Below are 27,830 nucleotides of genomic sequence, written 5' to 3' on the forward strand. Positions count from 1 at the left end.
ACCAGTAGGTAGCCAAGTTCTCCAGAAGAGTAACCAAGATAGATTTATTTTTATAATGGCAAGGCAAGTTTCTTATGGCTGGAAGAATCTTCTGCAGACCTATGTTCTCATAGGAAACTGAGGACTTAGAAAGATGCTTCATGGTTCCTTATTTTTATAGTTGTCTTGGTAATTTTTCAGTTACTTTTCCATTTAAGAAGATGTGTATCATTTATCTTTGTCAGTTGACATCTTTCCATCAATCTTGCCATCGACCTCAAAGGTTGGTGTCAGAATATAGATTAGCACAAAGGCTTAGAATCTGAATATTAGTTTGATTTGAAAAAATTAGGAACAACAGCACCAACAAAACTTGGGAAAGAAAATGATACTAGAAGGCTAAGATTGCACCCAGATCATTCTAAACAAAGAGTTTATAAATATTTACCAGTGATGAAAGATTGTTTCAAAAGCGTATGACCATTATTTCCCGTGATTTGTGACAGAATTACATGCTGGATTAAAAATAGTCACCAAAATGATAAAGTTCTCATTTCTCCTTTTAGATTCTAGACTCTATTGACTTTAACCAAAGAAGTAGAGATGCCTGAAAGTTTCCAACAGATTGAAACTGGGAAGCACTAGACCAGAAATCTGGTAGGTAAGCAAAACAACAACTGAAATTGTGGATTCTCATGTTTTTGTGCATAAATATTTGGGGTGTTAATGTTAAAAATGTTGGTAGGTCAGAGGACCTCCTCAACCCCATCCTCTCTAAAATAGAAGTTTGGCATAAGTAAAAATATGCTAGAGTGAGAGGTTGTTTGTTTTCAACTCAAAGCACCACGCTTTGAGAGAAGAAAAGGCAGAAAATTTAAAGTATGGAAATTAGTATTAACTGTGTTCTTAAAAATTCTTTTGTTTTGTTTCATTTTTTGTATCATAATAAGTGTTCCCTTTAATCCTCATCACCTATTTCACCCATCTCTCCCCACCATCCCTCTGGTAACAATCAGTTTATTGTTTCTCTTTCTCTCTCTCTCTCTCTATATATTTTTTTCCTTTGCATATTTGTTTTATTTCTTAAATTCCACACATAAGTGAAATCACATGATATTTGTCTTTCTCTGACTAACTTCTTTCACTTAGAATTTTACTCTCTGACTCCATTCATGTTTTTGCAAATGGCAAGATTTCATTCTTTTTTATGGCTGAAAAATATTCCATTGTATTTATATCACCTCTTATTTATTTATTCATCTATCGATGGACACTTGGGCTTCTTCTATAGTATGGCTGTTGGAAATAATGTGCAATAAACATAAGGGAGCATATATTCCTTTGAATAAATGCTTTTGAATTTTGGGAGTAAATATCTACTGGTGCAATTATTGGATCATAGAGTAGTTCTATTTTTAATTTTTGAGGAACCTCCATACTATTTTCCAGAGTGGCTGCACCAGTTTTCATTCCCACCAACAGTGCACAAGGGTTCCTTTTTCTCCACATCCTTGCCACCATTTATTGTTTCTTATGTTTTTGATTTAACTGTTCTGACAGGTATGACCTCATTGTAGTTTTGATTTGAATTTCCCTGATGATGAGTGATGTTGAGCACCTTTTCATGTGCCTCTTGGCCATCTAGATGTCTTTTTTGGAGACATGTCTGTTAATGTCTTCTGTCCATTTTTTAATTGGATTATTTGCTTTTTGGGTGTTGATTTGTATCTGTTTTTTATATATTTTAAATACTAGACCTTTATCAGATATGCCATTTGCAAATACCATTTCTCATTTGGTAGGTTACCTTTTAGTTTTAGTGATTGTTTTCCTTCACTCTGTAGAAAATTTTTATTTTGATGTTTTCCCAATAGTTTGTTTTTGCTTTTATTTCCTTTTTCTCAGGAGACATATCTAGAAAAAAAGTTGCTATGGCCAGTGTCAAAGAAATAACTGCCTGTGCTCTCTTCAAGGATTTTTATGGTTTTAGGTTTTACACTTAGGTTGTTAACCCTTTTTGAGTTTTTTAAGTATGGTGAAAGAAAATGGTCCAGTTTCATTCTTTCTCTTGTTGCTGTCTAGTTTTCCCAACAACATTTGTTACAGAGACTTCTTCCTATTGTATATTCATTCCTCACTTTTCAAAGGCTAATTAATTAACTACATAATTGTGGTTCATTTCTGGGTTTTTATTCTATTGATCTCTGTGTCTATTTTTATGCCAGTGACATATTGTTTTAATTATACTGCTTTGTAAAAAACTTGAAATTTGTATTAACTGTGTTTTAATATGCGTGAGTATCTAATCTATGGTTATACTTTTTTTGAATGAAGCATGAACACTTAGTTTGATGACCTATGAAACTAATTACTATGATATAAATTATAATGATACAGGCATACTTTTTTTTTTACTTTTTAATAAAATAATCTTCAGAGTACAGGATCTCAGAAATTATTTCATACGTGGACCATATTCATTTGAGTGTAGAGTCAGAAGTGCTTAAGTGGCATAAATTTTTTTTTGCTAAAATGTATATACCAGTTTTACCCTCAAATTTCTATTTGAATGATGAGTAAATTCATGATACATGACCAGTAAGGAAGATTCAGAGAATGAATGTTTGCCTAACATGTCAAAGCAGTTTCACTATTAGTGGAGTGATCTGTGATTTCAATGTATTCTACATTGGTCTAAAGACATGATGATCAAAGGGTTAACTAACTTTCTCCTTCAGGCTAGTTGTGTTTGGGGGAAGATATTTTGTTACACTGGAGCCAAAAGAGATAAGTGGGGGAGGCTGGAACCATGCCCAGCTTCTCCAATACCAAGATCCTTGGGAAAGTAACTTTTTCCTGTTCTCATCCCCTTGAGGTGTTTTGTCAACTACGATTTTTACTAAGGTTTCTTAGGAAGGGAAAGCATCTGGCAAGGAGCTGGAAGTCTGTCCCTCCTTTCTCCACCACTTTTACTTCTTTTTTTAAGTAAAAAGTATGTAAGAGGTGAAATTACATTAAAAAATATTCAATAAAAATAAAATTATTATATAGAAAAGGCAAATTTTCAAGTCAGTTATCAAAATGTTAAACTGCAGGATATCTGACAGTAGTACTATTGACCAGGACCAGCAAGAGAAGCTGGTAATAAGACAGTGGAGTAAAGATCAAGGCAGTTTCTGGTTCTACATGTAAGGAGCTTAGAAGTCACCACTCTGCCCTAACAAGTAAAAATATGAACAGACTGAAAAATCAACAACTCTTCTTTGATCCATAAGACAGTAGAGATCACAAGACAAATCACTGTTCTCCAACTGGAGAGAAAGAGAGATGAATATAGGGAGGCATGGCTTACCAGAGCAGAGTGGCTCAAACAGAACCGCTGCAAGAACCAGTGCTGGGGAACGTAAACCTGAACTGTAATTGACAAATTGCTGGAGGCTCCTGATTCCAAAGTTAGTATGGAGATGCAAGACCCAGAATAGCCAACACAGTATTGAAGGAGAAGAACAGAAGTTGGAAGACTGACTCTTCCTGACTTGAAGACTTACTATTCAGCTACAGTTATCGAGATAGTATGGTATTGTCAAAAGAATAGACACATAGATCAATGAAACAGAATAGAGAGCCCAGAAATACATGCTCATAAATATAGTCAGTTGATCTTGGACAAAGGAAAGAGGCAATACAATGGAGCAAAGACAATTCTTTCCAACAAATGGTACTTAAACAACTGAACATCCACATGCAAAACATGAATGTAGACACAGACCTTATAATACAAAATATTAAGTCAAAATGGGTCATAAGCCTAAATGTAAAATGTAACACTATAAAATTCCAAAAGATAACATAGATGGAAACCTGGATAATCTTTTATATGGTGATGACTTTTTAGATATAACACCAAAAGCATGACCCATGAAAGAAATAATTGATAAATTGGATTTCATTAAAATTAAAAGCTTTAACTCTGCAAAAGACAATGTCAAGATAATGAAAAGACAAGCCACATACTGGGAGATAATATTTGTAAGAAACACAATTAATAAAGAACTGCTATCCAAAATACTCTTAAATCCAAAGAACTCTTAAAATTTAACAATAAGGAAACAAACGACTCTATTTAAAAATGGGCCAAAGATTTTACCAGACATATCACCAAATAAGATGCACAGGTGATAAATAAACATATGAAAAATTATATGTCATCAGGGAATACATATTAAAACAACAATGGTACACCATTACACGCCTACTAGAATGACCAAAATCCAGAATACTAACAACACCAAATGGTAGTGAGAATGTAGAGCAACAAGTATTTTCATTCACTTATAATAGGAATGCAAGGTAGTATAGCTACCTTGGAAGATAGTTTGGTTGTTTCTTACAAAACTAAACATACCCGAGGTTCCTGGGTGTCTCAGTTGGTTAAGTGATTCTTGGTTTCGGCTCGGGTCATGATCTCACAGTTTCATGGGTTTGAGCCTCTCATTGGGCTTTGCATGGAGAGTGCAGAGCCTGCTTGGGATTCTCTGTCTCCCTCCGTCTCTCTCCCACCCCATTCCCGCTGTCTCCTTCTCAAAGTAAATAAACTTAAAAAAACAAACAAAAAACCTAAACATACTCTTGCCATATGATCCAGCTATTGTATTTATGTCCATACAAAAGCATGCACACAGATGTTTATGAAAGCTTTATTCATAATTGTTAAAAATAGGAAACAAAAAAAAATGTCCTTCAGTAGATGGATGGATAAATTGTTGTACATCCAAACGATGGAATACTATCTAGCACTGAAAAGAAATGAGCTGTTAAGCTGTGAAAAGACATGGAGGAAATTTAAGTGCATTTTACTAAGCGAAAGAAGCCAACGAGAGAGGCTTATATACTGTATGATTCCAACTGTATGACATTCTGGAAAAGATGAAACTATGAAGACAATAGAAACATCAATGGTTACAGGGATTAGGGGAAGGGAGGGTTGAATAGGTGGAGTGCAGAGGATTTTTAGAGCAGGGAAAATACTTTGTATGATATTATAAGGATACATGTATGTCATTATACATTTACACCATGTACATATACATCATAGACGAGTTAGGGGGATATTGCAGAAGAAGAATGATATGATTTCAGAACCCAGAGTATCTTTGAAAGTAGTAAAGAGCGAACACATTCAAGGGAAGTTTGCAGTAGACAGATTTGGAGGAAAATATAAGGAGTTTAGGTTAGGAACTGTTGATGGGATTTGTGTTAGATGTCCTATGTATGTGTTGAGTAGGCACCTGTGCTTTGGCAACGTGTTGTTTACAGATAGTCATTTATTATATGGGAACTAGCTATATAAAACATGAAAGCATTACCATGTTTTCTTCTTACCTCATATAATAGTACTATTAGATAATAAGAAAAGCTTATGTTCTATCTTAAGGTAGTGCATTTAGTACTTTGAGGCTTAGAGTAAATATTTCTCTTTAATATCTGATTCTTTGATAATGATTTTGCCAAATCTATACTATATTAGGAAATAAGAATTTTAAAACTTGGGACACCCAGGTAGCTCAGTTGGTTATTAGACTCCTGGTTTGGCTCAGGTCATGATCTCACGGTTCATGGGTTCGAGCCCCACATTAGGCTCTGTGCTGACAGCATGCATCCTGCTTGGGATTCTCTCTCTCTCCCTTTCTCTACACCTCCCCTGCTCTCTCTCTCTCTCTCTCTCTCTCTCTCTCTGTCTCTCTCTCTCTCTCAAAATAAATAAGTAAACATCTTTTTAAATAAAAAAATTAAAACTTCATGGCCCATATTCTTTAGATTTGTGAAACATGCAGTATTTATTTTTCACTATGACAGTTTTAAGGTATATCTATCACATTAACTTTCTGGTAAAGTTTCAGGTATCCTGAAAATTAGCACAACAAATGAATCAGACACACAGAGATAATGCTTTTGCCAGCCCAGAAAATATATGCAGAGCTCCTATGCCTGAGTACCCCTTTATTCTTTTCATGATTTATCATGGAAATGTGAGTTGACAGTTTTATGTATGGAATGCAAATCTGGCTCACTTTATCAATCCCATGCATATTAATATGTATATATGGTAATTTTTGTTGCTTGCAGAATGGCCCTTAGATACTGCTTCCATTCTATGCAATTTAACAGGTGAAATGTTGGAAGGTACACATTTCATGGGCTGTTTTTATTAAACCAGTAAAATGTTTGTAGAAATCTGCTTGGTGATTGTAATTCTTTTATTATATTCCTATACATGATCAAAAAAGAAGTCAGATGCATTATCATATATATGCATGCATAATATATTTACCAATATAAATGTTTCTATTTATGGAACTAATAACTTTATTGAAGCAAGAGAGTCATTGGAGAAGAGTTGTTACATAACGAAGGAGCACATTTTCATCAAGTTCCAGAAATGATCTGAATTAGAGTAATTATGAACTACCAACTGATTTTTTAGCTTTCTAATATAATTACGAGAGAAAATAAAACTTCATAATTCCTAATTATTCTTTCCACATGTCATATATCATTATCCACTAGACTTGGTTATGATGATGAAAACGTCCCTCTATCTTTCCTGCCTTTCCTTGACACTATACTTCAAAGATTTAAAGAGTTTTGCTTTGCAGTCAAGAAGTTACATTTGAATCACAGATCCAAGTACTTACTAGCTGGGTGATCTTAGACAAATGTTTTAAACTTCTAAGAGTTGGGGCCTTTGGGTGGCTCAGTAAGTTAAGCATCTGGCTCTTGGTTTCAGCTCAGGTCATGATCTCACACTTCGTGAGTTTGAATCCCACATTGGACTCTGTGCTGACAGTGTGGAGTCTGCTTGGGATTCTCCCAAGGGGGAGTCTCCCCCTCTTTCTTCCCCTCCCCCATGCTCTCTCTCTCTCACAAAATAAATAAATAAACTTAAAAAAATTCTCTAAGAGTCAATTTCTCCAACTATAAATTATATAATAATAGTAATAATAATTATTTTATATAGATTTTAAGGATACAAGTAATTAAGATAAAAGAGGTAAAATGTTTTCCTACAGAGTTAGCACTCAATGTGATTTCTATTAGAACTATCATTATCATTATACATATATTACTTATACTAAAGATATATCTTGACTTGTTTACAGGCAATAGCTCTACTTAAAAAGTACATAGATTATATATTTGCTCAGAAAACCTACACTTAAAAGTATTCTCTCTCTTTTATGTTCTGTAATTACACTGATCCATTTCTGTGTGTGTGTGTGTGTGTGTGTGTATACACACACACACACACACACACACACATATGCATGGCCACATTTCTTCCATTAAAGACAACAACAAAATACTCCTCGGATCCCTTCTTCTAACCTGAACTCCCCTCCTCCAGTTATATTCTACTTCTCTGCACTGGCACCATCCCAATTTCTTGAATTGCTATGCTTTTTTTTTTTTTTGGATTCCCCACCTCACATTTGCTTCTCCATGATGGATTTGACCCTCATCCCTTCCTTCAAGTCCAGCTGAGTAGTCCTTACTAATCTATAAATCTATAAAAATATATAATATATATAATATATAATCTATAAATACAATGAATATTTTCTCAGTGTTTTCTTGTCCTACTTTAAGCAGCATTTCACTGAATTGTCTACTTCCTCTTTTTTAACATCACATCCAATGACATCAGTGTGGTTGGTTTCCTTCTAGCCTTTGGCCTAGTCTCTTAGTCTTCTTGCCTCATCCTTCAAAGCTTTTCATTAATTTTCTGGTTTCTCAGCAACTCTTGATCATTCACAAAAGTTTACACATGTTTTAAGCCTTTTAACTGCTCAGTAAATTATTAACAACAACAAAAAATACAAACAACAGAAATATCTGATTGTTCTGGCTCAAAAAGTAGAGCACATAGTTGATGTATTTCTTTTCTTTGCCTCTCACATCCAGTACATCAATAAGTTCTGTCACTTCTACATTTGAAGTATTATTAAATCTGATGACTGTTCTCCATTTTCAGTATATCATTGTATTCACTGGGGTATTGGAAAATAGCCATCTTATTTTTTTCTGTGTAGCTATAAAATAAACAAAAATAATAGGACAACATACAGCAAAGTTAGGTTTGTATGTTATGTTGTAACAAGTGCTGTAGGGAAGATTAAGAAAGGAATGAACTAAGTATGATCTGGAAATAGATATGGTTTAAATTTAAATAAGAACTTGAACGTAGACCACGTTGAAAAGGTGACATATGAATGAATGTTCACAGTGTATTTATTCCAAATAAATGTACTTAAATAATTTAAGCAACCTAAAATTTTGTAAACTAAAATAAATATAGAGAGTTTACACTCTAGCACTTTACAAAAATATAATTCATTGTAAATCATAATGTGTGAAGAGGAAATATATGTAGCAAATGCTAAATGTGATTTAAACATTTTTTTTTCCTAAGTGTTAGCAGAAACCCATGAAGGCAAATGGAATAGGAAGAAATCCTCAATGGAGTTTCTGTTTATGCAAACTCTAAGATATTGTGAAAGAATATCTGCCAGCAGTAGTCCAAAAATTACCTGTGGTCTATATAAAAGTAAGGGAAAACATGCAGTATAAAGTTGAAGACATTGTATTGGAAGTTTTCTTTAGAGAAGTAGAGTTGCTGATATACTGTGGGTTTCCTCAAACCTATGATGAGGCAGTGCCTCCTCCTTATCTCAAACAAAATAGGAATAGACTCCAAGTGAACCAAGTCTGTATTGAAGTCTGAAAAGTCTAAATACAAGAGGCCAGAGTGGTTTCCTGGGATTAACAAGGTCAAAAAGTACTACTTGGAGAGAGATCTGCACTTCTGTTAGCTGTCAAGCAGCCCTTTGTTTTTCATGCACTAGAGAAGAATACTGAACAAAAGAAGCAACAGTGAGTCATCTCTAAAGGATACTTTCCATGATCCCAGGAACCATTAGATCATGGTATGAGCCAAAATCAAGAGCTGGACACTTAACTGACTGAGCCACCCAGGCGCCCCAGACACCCTTTCCAGGAGGACTTCCAACCAGGGGTAGGGTATCTCCCAGAGGAAAGACTGGGAGTCTAGTATGGCCGAAGGAGATGACACTTGAATGATAGGGATATAAATGACCACATATGAGAAGGAACACATCAACCACTTTAGGAATTCTAGGAAGCTATGCAACTGTGAAGAAAGTCTCACAAGAGAAAGAGGTAGCTTTTGGCATACGATTAACCCAAATGGTGCTAACATTGGATTACAACCTTCCCAGGCAAGTGAGACCTTCTGACACTTCTCTCCCTGCTTCTGTTGGCTTTGAACTTGGGGGGTTCCCTAAAGATCCACAGTGTGGGGCAGGACAAAGCAACTATGCTTTTCCTTTTCTTTGATTGCTCATCAGCTGAGGAGAGACCGTTGTAGACTTGAAGAGAAGTTAAAGATTTGATGTTAAACTGGAAGGGATTTATTTTATCTGAAAAGAACCAGAAATCTATGAGATCTTCCTGAAATTTTCTTTAGACTTAAGGAAGAGAATCAGTATAAAGAGTGCTCTGAAAAAGGAAGTTAGTAGAAAGAAAGTTTCTCCTTGACTACATCCTACCTACCACATCCACTTTTTCATTAAACTGAATATGTGCAGTTTTACAAATTTCATTAATTTTTCATTGAGCTATAATTGGTTGTGTTGGGAACTTCACTGATTAAATTCATTTGTTCTTTATCTGAAATTAGACAGAAGTTCACTTAATATGAGCAATTTTGCCAATTATTCTCAATAATATAGTCAGGAATAATTGTGAATGACTTTGAAATTTGCAAAAAAGATTACTGGGTGTCCTGTCTAGTTCATCCTTCAGTATCTTTGAGCTATGTTAACATTCTAAATTGTAAATAACTGACAGCAATGGATATGATTTTTCTCATAGGCATGCAAAATAATTTTTTCTAGTGGAGGTACTATTGATCTTCTTTTCCTCCCTCCCAAAGAAGTCAGTTTTCAATCTATCTATTGACCAAGTTTATTACAACAATCCTGATTACTTAATATGTGCCTCTCAATTCTCCCTCAAGCTGTTTTGCAGTATCTTACTGGTTCCCTCATTAATGTATGACTGTCATGATTTCATCCTTTAAGAAAAAGTATTCTTTAAAATTGTGGAGTCCCCCTGGAGAACTCAGTTGGGTAGCCTGACAGAGTAGGTGCCAGGGGAATACATTTCATGCTGCTGGTCTGCTGATTTTTTGCTTGGCCCCAGAGCGAAATCCAAGTGGCAATAGAACTTTAATTGTGTTGATTTCGTATTTCCTTCATTTTATTCTCTTCTCCTGATTTTATGATTTATTTTGGTTTTTGTTTCACTTGTGTATTTTACCTTCCAATGTAACAATGATAAGTGGGAATTTGGTTTTATGATCTGACTTTGGTGATCTTTGTAGATGGATTATAGAGATCTATTCCGTTAGGTGAGAGATGACATAGAATAAAGTTTGTTATTCTTTTTTTTATTGTTTTTCTTTTCAAAAATCTGAATTCAAGTAAATTAAGAAGTATGTACCCACAGGAAGAAAAATGGTTCTTTAATATCTGTGTTTTGATATTTACTTTTGACTGGTGGCTGAAATTATACATCTGAAGCCATAAGCATTCTATGTGTCTTTTTGTCCGTAATTCTGAAAGGATTTTACTTTGCATTGTGTGAGTGTGAAATGTTTTACTCTCTCTGGAGGATTCCTCTAGAGGAACGAATTAAATAATAAAATATCTTAAGTTATAAGAACTCTGCTCTGATTCGCTTATAGAGATAATATATAAGCATTTATGTGAGTTAAATATTCTGAAGATTTCCAGAAAGTAAGAATATTAAAATGTTAATAGTTTATATGTCCTAAACTTAAAAAAAATTTCTTCTTAAAGAAAATAACTCAGAAATGTTCTAAGACACTAGATAATTAGGATAACCTTTGACAAGACTAGTTGAATAATTTTTGTTTTAAACAAATATAGCCATGTCTTATCTCTGATTTATTACTGTTAAGTACAATAAAATTATATATTTCATTCTACTTGGGTTTGTTTTCTTAAACTCTTACAAATATACTGATCAAATAAGGTAATAGTTTGTCTCAAATAGTTTAAGATTAAAAAAATACTTTAAATTTGTTCAACTAAATTGAGTAATTATTTTGTCTAACTTTTTATTTCCATGGTAATTGTGTTTTGTAGTATGTCAGCTCAAAGGAAATTTTCTGAGATCTTTATATAATTTAAAACCTCAGTCTTATGCTTATTAATTAATGGATACTCATTGCATACCTAAATAATTTTTAAAAAAGATAGATTATCTAAGCATGGTTACTAAGCATCATTTTTATTTTATATGCCTTTTACCTCAATACTTTATACAGAAGCTGCATATAGCCTTGAGCCATAACTGTGTAAATAAGATGTGTTTGACCTTAAAAAGTTTTATTATGTGTCTATATGTAATTGCTAATCTGAAAAATTCTTGTGTAAAACAGACAGTTCTCATTAATCCCATACCTTGCTTTTACTGTGAAATAGTAGTTACTTTGGTTGAAAGTTATAAACCTATATATAGTAGGAGCAATGGTGGCAAAGGAATACAGTTGTGTGTGTGCTTTTGTTGATCAAAGAAAAAGTGTAGATTTTTCCTACCATGGCAGTTCTCAGGCTTCTTAGTCTCTGATCAGACCTTATATATTTTTGTGGGCGCCAAAGAGCTTTTGCTTATGTGTGTTGACTATCTGCATTTACTGTACTGGAACTAGAAACTGGCATTTTCAACACGTCAGTTCGTTTGAAGATAGCAATAATGAACACAGCATAAACATGAATGAAATATCAGTATTGTTATGAAATTATTTTGACCTTGCAGATTCCCTGAGAAAACCGCTGTCCTAAAGTAAAGTCTCCATTGGTTCTAGAAAATGAAGGAACATAATGAAGGATAACATTTGGAAAGTGGATTTTATTTGCCTTGGCTTATAATACCTGTGTTTGGAAAGAAAAAAAAAGCTATAAAATATATTAATATTTTAGCAAAGTCCACTCAATTTGGATGGGCTTACTTTCATAGTTTCTAATTAGTGCCTTTAGCTACAGTAGGAGAGGTTATTTTTCAATTCGATGCAGTCTGCCTAGATGGAGATTCTGTGTTGTATCAGATTAATTTTCTGTGCCTTATGTTGAATTTATGATCTTCTAAAGAAGATTACTTAAAAGGAGGAATCTACTTTAAAATAAAAAGGAGGGGGAAAAAGACCAAAGTTTCTGCATTTATGGAAGAGCTATAGTTTTTTACAATTATTTTATCTTCTATTTGTCCTTAAAATGTTTTGTCATTAAATTAAATATAGAACCAGCTGTTGCTTCTCATGCACCCAACACCCTATCCTAATTGAATGCCTTAATATCTGACAACTCTTGGTTTTGCCTTGCCAAAATCTACACTACACTTGTAAAAAATCCGCTTAATTTTTTTAAAACATTTTCCAGACAGTTTCTGAAAAATCATGCATATGTCCTTTCTCTATACATATAAAGGGAGATGCTAGAAATCATTAGGATGTTTATGTGTTACTGTTATAGGGGTCACACAGAAAATTGTCAGATCAGAAGATATGCTTAGCCTTCCCTAAGTTTGTATAGGTAAGATGTTATTAATACAAATATTTTTTAAACTGTTACACTTTACGGGAAGACTGGGGATTTGTTAATATGCTTCTTTCCATAATACTAATTTATCCTCAGGGAAAGCACTAATCAAAACTCTTATGGTATAGTTACATGCTATAATGCAATAGAGAATTTTTCTCTCTTCTGTACTGTTGGTTATAGAAATAAACTAACCACAGACAGGAATAAATCCTTACCTAAAGATAGTTTTTATCTTACTATTAGGTTTTCCTGAAAGTTCTAATATAAGCTATAGTCCAAGGAATGTGTTTTTAAGAAAGAAAGATCATTTCAGAGTTTTGTGGAAAAATAACTGTATCAGGCATTTCAGGCTATTGATGCTAAGACACACACAGAGTAAACTTGTGAGTATAGGCTCTGTGCAGACATCACTTAGATGACTTTTAGATCTTATCAGTGAACTGAGTTAGGATTTCCAGCACTTATTTTGGTCCAGACATCAGTCATCTGCAAATGGATGGGTAACCCAGGATCCAGCAAAACAAAAATTAATTACCTAGGACTGAATGAACTGATGAGAAAAATTACCTTGCGTTTATTTATTTCCAACATTGTTGATGTTGTTTTAGTGTTCCATTTTCCAGGTATAAACGGAAGTCCTTTTTGTTTATTCTTAAGCGATGCACAACTCACAACAATTCAATAACTCTGCTTTTACACATTGAAATAAGACATTTTAAAATGATATCTGATTCTCATTGATCCCTTAGAATTCCTAAAATCTTACCGAGTCTCCTTACTTTTCATGACAAAAAAGGATAGATTTGTAAGAATCTGTTCTCCATTTCACCAGTACATAATTGACAAATTATATAATCACAGCCATACCTGCAGTGTCATATTTGAAAACTGATGTTCATTAACTCAGGCCTGACAAGATAATTTTGAACAACAATGTTGGTTTTATTGACAGGCTCAGTGCCTACACAATTCTTTTAGGAAAACTTCCCTTACACCTGCTTTACAGGATTGGGCCTTTTAGATGGTAAGGGAGATAAATACCTGGCAGGCCAGGACCCCTAGGAAATTTTGAGGATCTCTGGAAGAGAAGTCACTCAAATTTACAGGAACTATGGTTGAAATCTGTGGAGAGAGTTTCATGGGTTTGTTTTCCTATCCTCCATATAGCAAATAAACAGAGACACTTAAAAGCAGGATCTGAAATTCTTTATGATCTTAGATTCTTTTGGACAAAAATGAATTTTGTCCTTGTAGGTTGTTCAATACTCTACAGCATTTAATTTGCAAAAGAACGCTAAAGAAATTCTACAGGGTTAGTTAAAACACTTACTGAACTTAGGTAAATGACCAGACCAAACCTGATGAGACCAGTTTATTTTGTCTTGAGCAATAATGGCTTTCTTTGATATTATGATGATCATAAGAGGGGGGAAAGTGTCAGAAAAATAAATACAAATGGAAAACGAAAGTGGGCAAAAATTATTATTGGGTGCCTTGGTTAGTGCAAACATCCCACTTATCTCTGTCTTCTGTTATTTTTGAGCTGTGTTACAATTTTGTAAGTAGTAGATACATGATACTGATGCATATAATTCTTGTCCATATATATATATATATACAGATGCATTTTGACTAGGGAAGGTATGAATGATTTCCATAAACTGTAGAATAATCAAATTCTTTTATCTATTAAACATAATAATTTCAGCAGCCTATTTCGTTATATATGTCTCTGGTTTTAGGATAATCCATTGACCAGATACAACATTTTTCATGCTTTCTTATTATTAAGGAGTTAAACTACATATGTGAAATGGTGATCATATTATATATAGATGACAGTCACAATTTACCTTTTAAAAATATACTTTAATATATATCATTTCAATTTGCTTTTCGAGCTTTTTCACCATCCTTTTTTCTACTTCTACTATGTAACCCGTGCTATTCAAGTAGATTTACAAGTCCTTTCAAGTCTAAGAGCCACTCTACACTGTAGGTATTATTATGTTTATTTTAAATCTACTGAACTGAACTTTCAAGATAGTAAGTGGTGAAATTATGGTTTAAACTGTTTGCAAAGCCTGTGTGCTAAGTAAAATTTTCTTAACTTTCAAAGTGTTTATCAAAGCTCCAAAATGCAAACATTTGCTTTACCAATCATTGTCTACTTCGATATAATTGAATTTGGTTTGTTTTGATTATCAATCAGGATGTGAGCTATGAAAAAAAATTATTCTGGATAAGTTCTCAGTGAGATAAAGGAAGTTGGCATCCGTTGCACACATTCTGTTGGCAAAACACACACACACACACACACACGCACACATACACACACACACACACAAAACCTCATAACCCTGGAGAAAAAGCTGGTATATCATTAACAATATACCTCTATAAAATTGGCCAACTTCCTAACTTCCAACCTTCCAGCAAGCCCATTAACCTTAGCTGGTACTGTTTTGAACAATTTTCAGACTCATCTACTTTATCACCAAAAGCCATGAATTGCTTGTTCATTTTTATGTTGTTTTCTTTTTTTTTTTTTTTTTTTTTTTGTATAAGGATAAAATCCTTGATGGAGGTGGCTTTCTCATATACCTCAGCAATATAGTTTGCCCATGCTTAGATATGAGGTAGCATTTTGAATGTCTTGCTATAAAAGTTTTTTGTCTGTCTAAATTGCAATGCCTTTGCATTTTGCTGTCTTTTCAAAGTTTTCCCTGTTCTATAACTATAGGTTTTCAGGAACTATTTTTGTGAGAACAATAAAACGTTACTTCTTCTTGTCCCAGAATTCTGTTACCAAATGTCTCTTTGTCTTCATATATTCATAAGTTTTGGTTTTCTCCGAAATTAAAAAGTCCAGAACAAAAACTTTGTTTAGGCTTGTGATAGTTCTCAATAGCTTATATGTTAATTTCTGTTAATTTCATGATTAGATTTTGAAAAGCCACAGAGAACCTGACTTCTGCCATCCATTTCTACATGTGCAGCAATAGAAGATGACCCAGTTGTAATTGTGTGGCCATCAGTCTTCTACTTAACCTATGCTCACTTCACAAAATTGTGAGAACCAAATACGTATAATAGCTAAGCCCCTTTTGAGCACATAGCAAATTCCAATTTCCTCTCTTCCTTCTTTTTCCTTAGTGTTTAATTTTGTCTTTACCATTATAGCACTAATTACCTCTGACGGCCTAGACATACCCACTACACTCAGTCTCTTCTCATCAGGATTAGTTCCTCTGCACATTTGAAACTTGTCTGGCTCATCTACCTGGATATTTCTTTGTAAAAGTATGTTCATGCTTTCGTGATTTATTGATCTTCTTCTTTCTCTGCCAGTTATGGGGTTTTCTGTTTGTTGTCTTACTCCGTGACCCCACATTTAATTCTTGAGGCATTGTGTTTTACATTCTATAATCTCCTTTATAGTCTTCCCATATTCAAATACTTTAAATATTCTCATCCTGTCTGGATCCTGTGGATTTCAGTTGTATTGGGATATCTCCGATTTTGTATGTCAGTTCTCCCTCAAAATTAGCAAGCCAGAAATATGTCATTTGAAAATTCTTGATTCAGGATCATCCTATCTTAATAACAATCTCTATTCAAATGTGGAATGGGAGGCGTCTGGGTGGCTCAGCTGGTTAAGTGTCCAACTCTTTATTCCAACTCATGTCATGGTCTCACAGTTCATGGGACGGAGCCTGCATTGGTCTCCTTGCTGACAGCGAGAGGGCTGCTTGGGATTCTCTCTCTCTCTCTCTCTCTCTCTGCCTCTCCCCTGTTCATGCTCTCTCTCTCAAATAAATAAATAAATAAATAAACACTAAAAAATAAGTGGCACTGGAAGAAAGCAGCCCTGGAGTTACTGTGACTTATCCTCTCATGTACTTCCCGTGTGTTCATGCCCTCATTGACCGTTGCTTATTCTTTATCAAATAAATATGTTAATTTATTCTTTTTTTTCTACTTAAACAGGTAATATTTTCATCAAAGCCCTCATAATTTATGTCTGGCTAATTGAGAATAGCTAATATTTGTGTTCCCTATTGTCACCTTGCTGTAACACAACTACACCTTAAGAATTTCTTAAACAAATTTTACTTTCCATGTATTCGTCCATTCTATCATGTTTCCTCCAAACTCTTAGCTCTTTCATTTAGAAGCTCTTTATTTTTCAATATTCATATACAGATTCATCTATTAAATTCTTTCCTTTTTCATCACTGTCTACTTAATTTGGCTTATCAGTTATATTTTATATGCTTCACAACCATTAGAATTATATTGCTCAGACAAGTCCAGCATTTTGTTTGTTTGTTTGTTTGTTTGCCATGTAGGTAAGTGCTATAATTTACAATTCAAGTAACACAATAAAATGGGAAATAATTTTTTTTTACAGAGATATAGTCTAATATTAAAATAAGGTCTGGGAGGAATTTCTTGAGAAGTTGCCATCCATGTTTGAATTCAGAACCAGGGGAATTCTTTTTATCCATTCTGACACTGGCACTGAAGACAGAGTTTTCATTCTGTTCAGTATGATAAAGATGGTGTTGATCATATTTTTCTTCTTTCAATCATTCTTTCATTCATTTACTCATTCATTAAACACTGTTGAGGATGAACTCTATATCAAAACCTGTTGAATGTATATGAAAAACAAAATGTCACTGTATTCAAAATGCTTAAGTGTAATGGGGCAAGAAAATAAATACAAAATTAACATGCAGTGTGATAAGTATCATGACTAAGTTATGGGGGAAATGCTATGGGAGAAAAACCTCCAGAAGTCTTGCAATGTTATAAGGGAAAATGAGAGGATTGGGTTCTGTCTGGGAGGAGAGACGGCACAGTCTTCCAGGCAGAAAGATCGCTTGTAAAATGGTAGATAAATGTGGGAAAAGAATGTTCAGGAATGAGGAGGAGTTTGGTTTGACTTTGTATGAAATAATTGTTCTCTCCTCTTTACTGTTCTTTTCTTCCAGTATTTCATTAGAACTTTCCTTTATCACCCTTAAAGCTTGCAAAGGTCTTTAGGACCAGTGCTAATCTGATGCTTTGCTTTCATTAAATGATAATAATGTTAAAACTAAATTCATAAACTCCATTGTAGCCATGCAGTTGGATATATTTTATTATTCTTTACAGACATAGCATTTGAGCTGGACTGTCAAAGTAACCTCTGTTTAATAGATGGAATAGTCATGAAGTAAATTAATGAACATCTCAATATGTACATTTCTGCACCTTTATCTAGACTTTCACATGGACAGCTCTAACTGGTTTGGCTCAGATTCACTTCAGTTCATACACTCAAGAACACATTTATCAGACACCAGACAGCAAGCCTCCTTTAGACAGTCAATATACTGCAGGAGAGACACTGAAAAGTGAAATTCTAATTATTCTTGACATAGGGCATTCTAAGGCTGTTTCATGCCAAAATAATGAAAGTTATTTTTCTTCAGAAAACTGAAAGACGATGCATGAGGCATCTTCAGGTTTCCATAGAAATGGAATTAAATGAGAAACATGTGGCACCTTCTGATGGATACAGATCATCCTGAAATCACTTCACATCTGTTGGTTAAACAGAGAAATAGCTATAAATCTTTTTGAAAACAAAAGAGAGAAAAATGTAGCAAATATATCAAGTAATACCTTTATGGCATAATTTAGCATGACTCCATAAAGAAGGTTATTTATAATGGCAGAATTATTTGTCACATACCACTTTTTAAAAAGGAAATTAAAATTATAGACGGGTTATGATGTTTAATATAGTCTTGTAAACTCTAGATATTTCGCTTTGCTATTTACAAACCTTATTTTTAATCATTAGCAACATTGTGAAAATTTAGAAATGTTTGCATTATAACTTGGTGTAAGCATATATCATTAGGATATATTTTTTTTTAACAGTCCTCTGTCAAAATTTAAATGAGTCTTTCTTGCTCTTACACGTGCATACGTATGAAAGGGGTTATTTTGAAGGAGTGTTAATAGTGGATCAACGTATGTTTCAGAATAAATTGTTTATAACTATATAAATACTTAGTGGGAAATGTGTATAAAGCTCACAGGAATTCAGAAATTTCCACCTTCTAAAAATGTTTCTGGAAAATACTTTCTTCACCATGTTCCATTTCCAGTAACATACAATTTAATTATCCAACATAACTATGTAAGAATTTTTATTTTTTAAAGCCAACATGGGATTAATTTTTTTAAGTTTTTTTTTAAGTTTTTTAACATTTATTTATTTTTGAGACAGTGAGAGAGAGAGCATGAACAGGGGAGGGTCAGAGAAAGAGAGAGACACGGAATCTGAAACAGGCTCCAGGCTCTGAGCTGTCAGCACAGAGCCCAATGCGGGGCTCGAACCCACGGACTGTGAGATCATGACCTGAGCCGAAGTCGGACGCTTAACCAACTGAGCCACCCAGGAGCCCCTTTTAAAGTTTTTTTTTTATGTTTATTTATTTTTTTTTTCTCAACGTTTTTTTTTTTTATTTATTTTTGGGACAGAGAGAGACAGAGCATGAACGGGGGAGGGGCAGAGAGAGAGGGAGACACAGAATCGGAAACAGGCTGCAGGCTCCAAGCCATCAGCCCAGAGCCTGACGCGGGGCTCGAACTCCCGGACCGCGAGATCGTGACCTGGCTGAAGTCGGACGCTTAACCGACTGCGCCACCCAGGCGCCCCTATGTTTATTTATTTTTTAGAAAGAGAGAGACAGAGCGTGAGTAGGGGAGGGGCAAAGAGAGAGGGAGACACAGAATCCAAAGCAGGATCCAGGCTCTGAGCTGTCAGCATGGAACCCAGAGCCTGACGTGGGGCCTGAATCCACAGACTGCCAGATCTTGACCTGAGCCAAAATCTGAGCTTAGCGGACTGAGCCATCCAGGTGCCCATGGGATTAATTTTTACTACGTTCATATCACTTATATCATAATATATGTATCCACGAATGTTAAAATATACACATTACTGAACAGTTTATCATCATATAACTAGTCTTATACTTCAAGTGTATAAGGAACATATATTATCCCTGATAAGTGTTCTCATATGACAGATATAAAAATGAAAGATTTTCATAGATATTCACGTAGCGTAAAATAAGATTATGACCTTCAAAAAGCCCTGTTATAAATATTTTAATCATAATCCACAGTCCTGTTTCCGGTAACTTTTAGAAAAGAACTATTGATTTTTTTCATAAGAATCAAGTAAGAAACAGAGGAATGAAAGTGATCTTCTGTTCCATTCAAACTCAATCACATAAACCTGGGTATTGGTGGTGTTGCCAGAGGCAGGGATGCTGTGGGAGCTCTCGTCTAGCACACGGCCTTGTATACTAATAAATACCCAATTTGCTCCTTTGTGCTCTCCTTTACTGTTTCAAATAATTTTCCAATGGCCTCAGCTACAAAAGTGAAAGTTTCAAATTCGACTGAGAAAAATGAGAAAGGACCGCACCCTGGGTGAAGCAACTGTCTGATTTGAACATTAAATTGTAGTTTTGTATGCCATGCTTTTTTTCTCATACTCGAGGTTGACCCCTATTAAATACCAGGATCTGTGATAAAATTCTGGCCTGGTATGAATTTTCAGCCAAAGAAAAGAAAACCATTTCAGGAAGCTGCTATATAAGATACTGAAATTTAATGATATAATTTAAGTGATATAACATTTTGAAGGGATATTGGAGGTCAGAGTTAAACTTCTTCATTTTCCGATGTAGGGAGACTTAACGATGAGTTTTAATGACTTGTTCAAGGTCATTGTTAGCTTTCATTAGACGTAAATTGAGTATTTTATTTAGTTTCTTTGCTTTTATGTTCCTAGTGGTACTTCTTAACATTTTTTCCACTCCAATGTAAGATTATTCATGGGGATGGGGACTGCATAACAGGGACATAATCCTACCCCTCAAGAAAGAACCAGGTGGCCATTAAGAGGTGTTGTGGGAGGATGACTTCAGTTTGGAAATTTCCTTTTTTTCTTCTCGACATTCAGGGTAAAAGGACATCACTTAATAATTGTTCTAGACTAGGGTTTTTATTAATTCCTAGAATTCTGAGTGAATTTACAGGAGTGACGTGTTATACTGCAACAAAGTCATTGGCCCTAAAACATCCTGCACCCTACACTCTTTAAGGTATTGTCTTAAAAGAGGGAGAGGGAAAGGCGGAAGGAGATGGAGATATCAAGTCCCTCCTGAACATCTCTTCGGCATTACGTAGAACGAGTGTCCGTCTACTTCATAGTAAGAAGAGATGTGGAGGACATACAGTCTTTTGTTAAACCCCGATGACCTTTTTAAGAATCATTTTAATCATTTTGATGGGAAAAGTAAAAGATTTGAAAACAAAAAAAAAAGCAACAGAGGGGCACCTGGGTGGTTCAGTCGGTTAGGTGTCCTCGTAACCCCTCTCCCTCAAAAATAGACGAAGAAACCACAAAAAGATGTGTCAAAGAGTCTCGAGAGTAGTGTGGTACATAAAGAAGAATTTCTTACCAATTTCTCATAAATAATTCTGGTCTCTTATTTTATACTTATAAAATGCCTAATCACAATAGCAGTGGGGTGAGATAGAAACTCTGTCCCACCACCACATCCCACAAGGAGGTGACCTGATTACTTCTGAATGGAACAGAGAGGTAAACGGGACAGAGAAAGCAAACTATTACAGTAGCTCTAATTCGCTGAGTGTCAAATCTTTGCCATCTGGTTAAAAGTGACAACCTCATTGTCTACTTTTCTGTACTTGTCTGGTTTCGTTCTGTCTGTGACAATTCAAATTGTGTTGCCAAAGTTACTCTGATCTGTGGTCAAGTCAGTATCTTTTCTTGTACTTTTTGAGAATTGCCTGAGTATGGAGTATAATAATAATAAGAACCACATTTATGAAACTTTGGATGATTTGTCTGAAAATCACAGATTTTTGGCAGTGTACGGAGATTAGGTTTTAACTTTCCATTTCCATAGCCTTTCAACAGGATTTTGTCTTAAAACTCCCAGGGAAGAGAAGTTGAAATATTTTACTTCAGGAGTTAATATATAAAATGCTCACTATAGCAAAGCTACTCCTTAGATAAATATTGAGACTGTAAGAGAAAAAAGTATCAATTTTGTATGTGCTTAAAACAAAGAAACTAGATATATTCAGCATGATAAATTAGACTTGGACACTTCTAAAATATATATATATATATATATATATATATATATGTGTGTGTATATATACATATATATATGTGTGTATATATATATATATGTGTGTGTGTGTGTATATATATATATATACACACACACATATATATATATACACACACATATATATATTTTAGTGTTTATTTTGAAGACAGAGACAAAGCGCGAGTGGGGGAGGGGCATAGAGCGAGGGAGACACAGAATCCGAAACAGGCTCCAAGCTCTGAGCTGTCAGAACAGAGCCTGATGCAGGGCTTGAATTTATGAACTTGCCAGATCAAGACCTGAGCTGAAGTTGGATGCTTAACCGACTGAGCCACTCAGGCGCCCCGAGACTTGGACTCTTCTAAGGCAATCTGAGAAGTTATAGTTCTTTAGAGCCTCTAATCTTTGTCATTAATAAAATGTTTGTGGATTACCAATATATATTTTTATATAATTGCCCCATGACACCTCTCACCTTCTGGCTGTTATCTAAGAAAGAGTCAGGATGGAAAAAAAGGAATTGGCATTTACTGAGCATAAAAGCTAAGCCAGGATTTCGTGTTTCACATTAAAAAAAAAAATTTAAACAGTGATTTTATGAGGAATGCATTCTTCTTCATTCTTTGATGAAAAGAAAAACTCTGAAATTTAAGGAAATTGAACATGTATCACTTTCTAGGATGTGAAATAATCTTTGAGATGTTAAGGCTCTTTATCTTTGCCACTTGTGAGCTGTGATCACTAGATCCTACCTGATTATTTAAAGTTCTAATGGAAGAGGCATAAGTTTCTGACTCTATCTTTGACCATTATCAACAGATTGCTAACATTGGTGGCAGAGGAAAAGAGAATCATTTCACAGCCAGTCCTTTTGTGATGCTGAAGGGTGTAGGTTGAGAAGATGGTCTTTGATTTAACCAAATGTGTCAATCACTGATATTTTTGCAATCAGAGAACACAGGATGAAGAGAGGGGGCACAACTGAATTGTTTTCAATTCTGTTCACATCTTTCCAGCTCTGGGGCAACCACCTTGCTTCAGACAGCCATCTTTTCTTTCCTGGAGTACCGTGGTAACTTCTTCACTGAGCTTCCTACAACAATATACATGCCCTTTTGGTGCAGCCTTCATATAGCTATCCCCAATGATGTTCCCTAAACTCAATTCAGTCATGTTACTCTCCTACTTTTTAATCTTTTCCTGGCTTCTCATTTTTTGCATAGATGAAATTCAACATTCTTAAACTGTTCTAATAGCTCTTCTATCATTTGGTCACTATGACCTGGAAAATTAGAATATAATTTTCAGGAGAAAAATAAATGGGTAATAGATATCACCAGATGCAAAACAAATAATTCTATATAAATATATTGAGCTTAATTTGCAATAAATATTCATAAGTTTTTACCTTATAAGAAAGTTCTCCTGTTCTTTACAGATTTTGAAGAATTTTAAGAGATGACGGAATTTTTTTCTCTCTAATCTTTGAAAAAGTATCTGTGTTGAGTACAAAGCTCAGGAAACAGTATGTGTTAGTAGACCTCAGACTATTATTTTGACACCATTTTATAAAACTCTTTCTGACTAAAAATTTTTCAATTATAAAATATAAAGGATAAATAAAAGAGTAAAAAATATATTCTGTTCTTATGAGAAAGCTAGGTATCAGAGAGAGAAAATTGTCCAGGGTCAGGCAACAGTTAGAAATGAGCTAGTCTTCAAAGTCAGTGGCACAATTCAGGTGTATGATTCGTTGCTTTTTCAACCACTCCATAACCACCTGCTTTCTATTTAAAGATAGATTTCAGAAAACATCTAGAATCATTCTTTCTACTAATGCAATCCTTTCTCTCTAGTGCAATATATTGCATTAGAGGTTATTTAAACAGTTTCTATTCAAATGAGCCTTGTTTTTCTGCCAGGTACTTTGGAGAAATGATGAATAGGAAAAAACTTTACAATGTGCATGGTGCCCTACATTGCCATATTGTTATTTAACAATTACATATATATGTTTGTTTTAAAATAATGAATAAAAGTGGCTGAACATTGAGTGGCGTACAAGTAAGTGAAACCACTGTAAATGCACTGGAAAAAAATTGTAATAGCTCATATGTTTCCTACTTAACCTGGTAAAATTTCATGAACTGTAGTAATACCAGTTATTTTTGTATGTTTTTAAAATGCAATTTTATAGCTTCTCATCATAGAAAAATCACGAGTTCCTGTTGTTAGAATGGAAACAGGACAAACAATAATATTCACATGCTTTTCATGCTTGTGTTACATGTAGGAAGGGAAATTCAAAATCAAGGATATATAGGTAAATAACAGTACTGTGTAGGCCTAACCACTTTGATTTTTTTCAACCGTTTTTCAGTTCACAGTCTGCTTGTATCTCTGCTAATACACTTTGAAGAGGCAGAAATCTTCTCAGTGATTGGCATGACTTTGATTCAGCATAGCAAGGACAAGTTAGTTGGGACAGATGGATATTTAATTTTTTTGTATGCTAAAGATCATAGAGTTGTACTTGTGTGGTTCCAATTGAAATACACTTTATTGTTTTAACATTTCTTTTCTATTTTAAGCTTATTTATTTATTTATTTTTGAGACAGAGAAAGAGTGAGGGGGGAGGGGCAGAGAGACATAGAGAAAGAATCTCAAGCAGTATGTACACTGTCAACGTGGAACCCAACGCGGGGCTCAAACTCCCAAACTGTGAGATCCTGACCAGAGCCCAAGGTAGATGCTTAAGCAGCTGAGCCACCCAGGTCCCCCTGCTTTGTTGTTTTAAATAGTATCTTGGGTAGTCTATGTGTCTGCCATCTAACACCATCAGAAAAATGTTTAACATAATCTTACCTACTGCTTAATTATAAAAATGAGAAATTTTTTCTTGAGTCACTATATCCCCCAAACCCAAGTCACTCTTCTGTATAATTGAAACAAGCATTCTGATGATGTTTTAGAAAGACTAGTCTGGAAACATTTAATGGAATCTTTGCTCTACCGCTTAACAACTGAATCGCAGATTCTAAGTTGGTAAGTTATTGGAGCTTCAATTTCTCCAACTAATGCCTATCATTAGTTTTTGATAGTTCCCAAAGCATTAAAGTACATAATTTGTTTGAAAATATTTTATACGAGGTGAAGAGCTTTTTATGAGAAATTTAGGGAATAATTTATGCATTTTTTTATAATGAAGTGTTTTGGTCAAGAGATCCTAAGTTGTCAGTGCATTAAAATAGTTACAGAAGAACGATGTCATTTTAATTACAATAAACAACTTACATCACAGGATCAATTCATACAGAAAGATTCACCATATCTTTGCATTTCACAGTGCACTGTACATAAATGTGAAGTATCCACTGTAGCACTAAATCATCAAGGATTATTTTTATTACTGATGTATAATCTAAACTATTTTCTAACACATTCTGTGAGAAATTTATTAAATTTTAAAATGCATACTATAAATGAAGTTATTAGTAAATATGACTATATTAAGACAAGACAGCATTGGATATAAATTCAAATGACTACTAAAAGACAATATGTATTAAACAAATATAAGGCAAAGAAGAATTTAAGCTTCAAGTATATTAGATCATATAAACTAATAAGAAAAAAAACTAGTAGAAGAATTGGTAAAATCATATCAACAAATGCAGAAATGAAGAAACTATGGAAACCAATACATTTATAAAAAAAAATAAATGGAGTACTAAATTGTACTCCATTCAAAGTAAATATCAGATATGTAGTTGTCAAATTGGAAATCAAATACTAACATTCTGAAAACACCAAGTGATTTCAAGGATGTAGAGCAGAGAATTCAGATTTTGTGCTGCTGAGAATTTAAACAATCATTTTGGAAAGTAATTGAACAAAATTTAGTAAGGTTGAAGACGTACATATCCCAAGACTCATCATTTCTATTCATAGTTAAATCGCTGAGAAAGTTTTTACATGCTTTTACATTTATTAGAGCATTGGGTATAAGGGTAAGTATCTGATATGACCTAAATGTCCATTGAAAGCAGAAGCTTACTATATTTTCAGTATATGTTTACAAATAATACTATTTAGCATTTAAAATATTGAAGTGAACTATATGTATCAACAAAGGTAAATTTCACAAATATTTTTAAGTAAGAAAATTTTGGGATGGAACTTTCAGTATTGTGTCATATGTAAAAATATAAAAACATGCAAAATAATGGTATGTATTTTGTAGTGCCTCACATACATTAACTAAAATTATAAAATGTAAGGGGAATAAAAAGCACTAAAATTCAGGATAGTGGTTTTCTGTTAAAGCAGAAATAAGGAAAATGAGATCAGGGAGGAGAACACAAGGAATTTTAATGTATTTACAATATTTATTTATTACAAAGTAATGATGAGACCTGAGCTTCCAGAATTGGTACACTGGTTATTTTGATCAACAGTCTTGCTAAAAACAATTGGAAAAGCTGGACAAAGCATGAATAAGCATATGTTTGAAAGAATTGACAATTTAGCAAGACTGTGAAGAATTGGTAGACCAAGCATTGGAAAAGATGCAATTCAAGCAAATTAAATTTGGAATTTGAGATTGCTTTAGCCTTGGGATATTTGTTAATTCTGGAAGAGATTTATGTTCCAAGAACTACTGGACAATCTTGTGGGACTAAGGATACAAAAATTGGAATCCAGGAATTTCCATGAGGAAGATGCCCCAGATAACTCCACCATATTTAGGTTGGTATCTGAAATGTTTGGAATAAAAGAGCAAGTTTAAGCTAGAGGTGGACTGACTTTCTGAGAGCATCAGTTAAATATAATTACAATTACTTTATTTAGTTGATTTGGCTTTACTACCGTCTCCAGATCCCTAATAGGCATTGTCAAGATTGTGATTATTTTGGAGGGAAAAAGGAGGTGGTTAGTAATGGGAGAGAACAAGAAAAGGGCATGTTGTTGTTGGCTAATGTTTTGTTTCTTTGCTAGGGTAATGGTTACAAAGATAATATTGTGATAAATATAGGCTGTATATTTTTGTTTTATGCACTTATAGACTTGTTGAAATATTTTAACCGAAGTAAAGCCAAATATGACTTTTAATAGCAGGAGTTCAATAAATGTTAATTGATATTCGGCAAAAAAAAGTCAAGCAAATAAGACAAAAGTATTAATATTTAATAAAGCTGATCCATAAGATCATGGATGTTTGCCTTATTGCCTTTTTGTAAGCATTATAGAGATGATACTCTCCACAAATAATTTTTTGTCAATGACACCTCAATAAAGCTGTAAATAATTAGTAAAAGAGTTAAAAAAAAACTGTCAACAAAATGCACATTCCAAGAAAAGACTGAAGAAAATAAATCATTGTCACATTCATTCCAAGGAAACAAAATACTATAACTGGCATATAAACAACTCAGAGGTGATACTTACAATAATCTCGAGCCATTTCTGCACATTGTTTACAGGGTTAAGATATCTCACTTCATATAGTATAACTTTTTCTTGAGGTCTTTTTGTTTTCCAGAGGGGGGAAAAATACCACAAAGTCATTTCACAGCTTTTAGAAACAACAGTAGTTCATGCAACTGTAGCTCATTAAGCTAATTCAAGAATCCTGCAAAAAGACAGCTAGAAACCAGGATTATAGATTCTGTCCCTTGAATTATCTGGAATAGTTGCCCAGTAGAGTAAGTTTGGTAAAAGTAATATGAATGAAAATCACATTTTGGAATCATGCAACTTGATACCTTTTTCATTCCACTGCCAGAACATCTCATTTAGCATGCTATATATATTTTTCTTCAGTAAGAGGTCAACAAGGTTGAAACTTCCTTTCCTGTATCATTGATTTTGAAAAGTCTCCAGTTGAGTTGCTAGGGCATTTTTTTTCCATTCAAGAGGAAAATT

The 27,830-nt window shown here is 34.1% G+C and overlaps 1 long non-coding RNA gene across 1 annotated transcript in view; it reads left to right on the forward strand.

Annotated features, from left to right (window-relative positions):
- LOC122476122 overlaps positions 1 to 27,830 on the forward strand; it is a 120,338-nt gene that overhangs the window by 38,133 nt on the left and 54,375 nt on the right. The window contains exon 2 of the long non-coding RNA XR_006295395.1: positions 546 to 640. This is a non-coding gene — a long non-coding RNA (uncharacterized LOC122476122). The remainder of the gene's footprint in view (positions 1 to 545; positions 641 to 27,830) is intronic.

This window comes from Prionailurus bengalensis, chromosome B1 (genome assembly GCF_016509475.1).
Source record: "Prionailurus bengalensis isolate Pbe53 chromosome B1, Fcat_Pben_1.1_paternal_pri, whole genome shotgun sequence".
Lineage (NCBI taxonomy): Eukaryota > Metazoa > Chordata > Mammalia > Carnivora > Felidae > Prionailurus > Prionailurus bengalensis.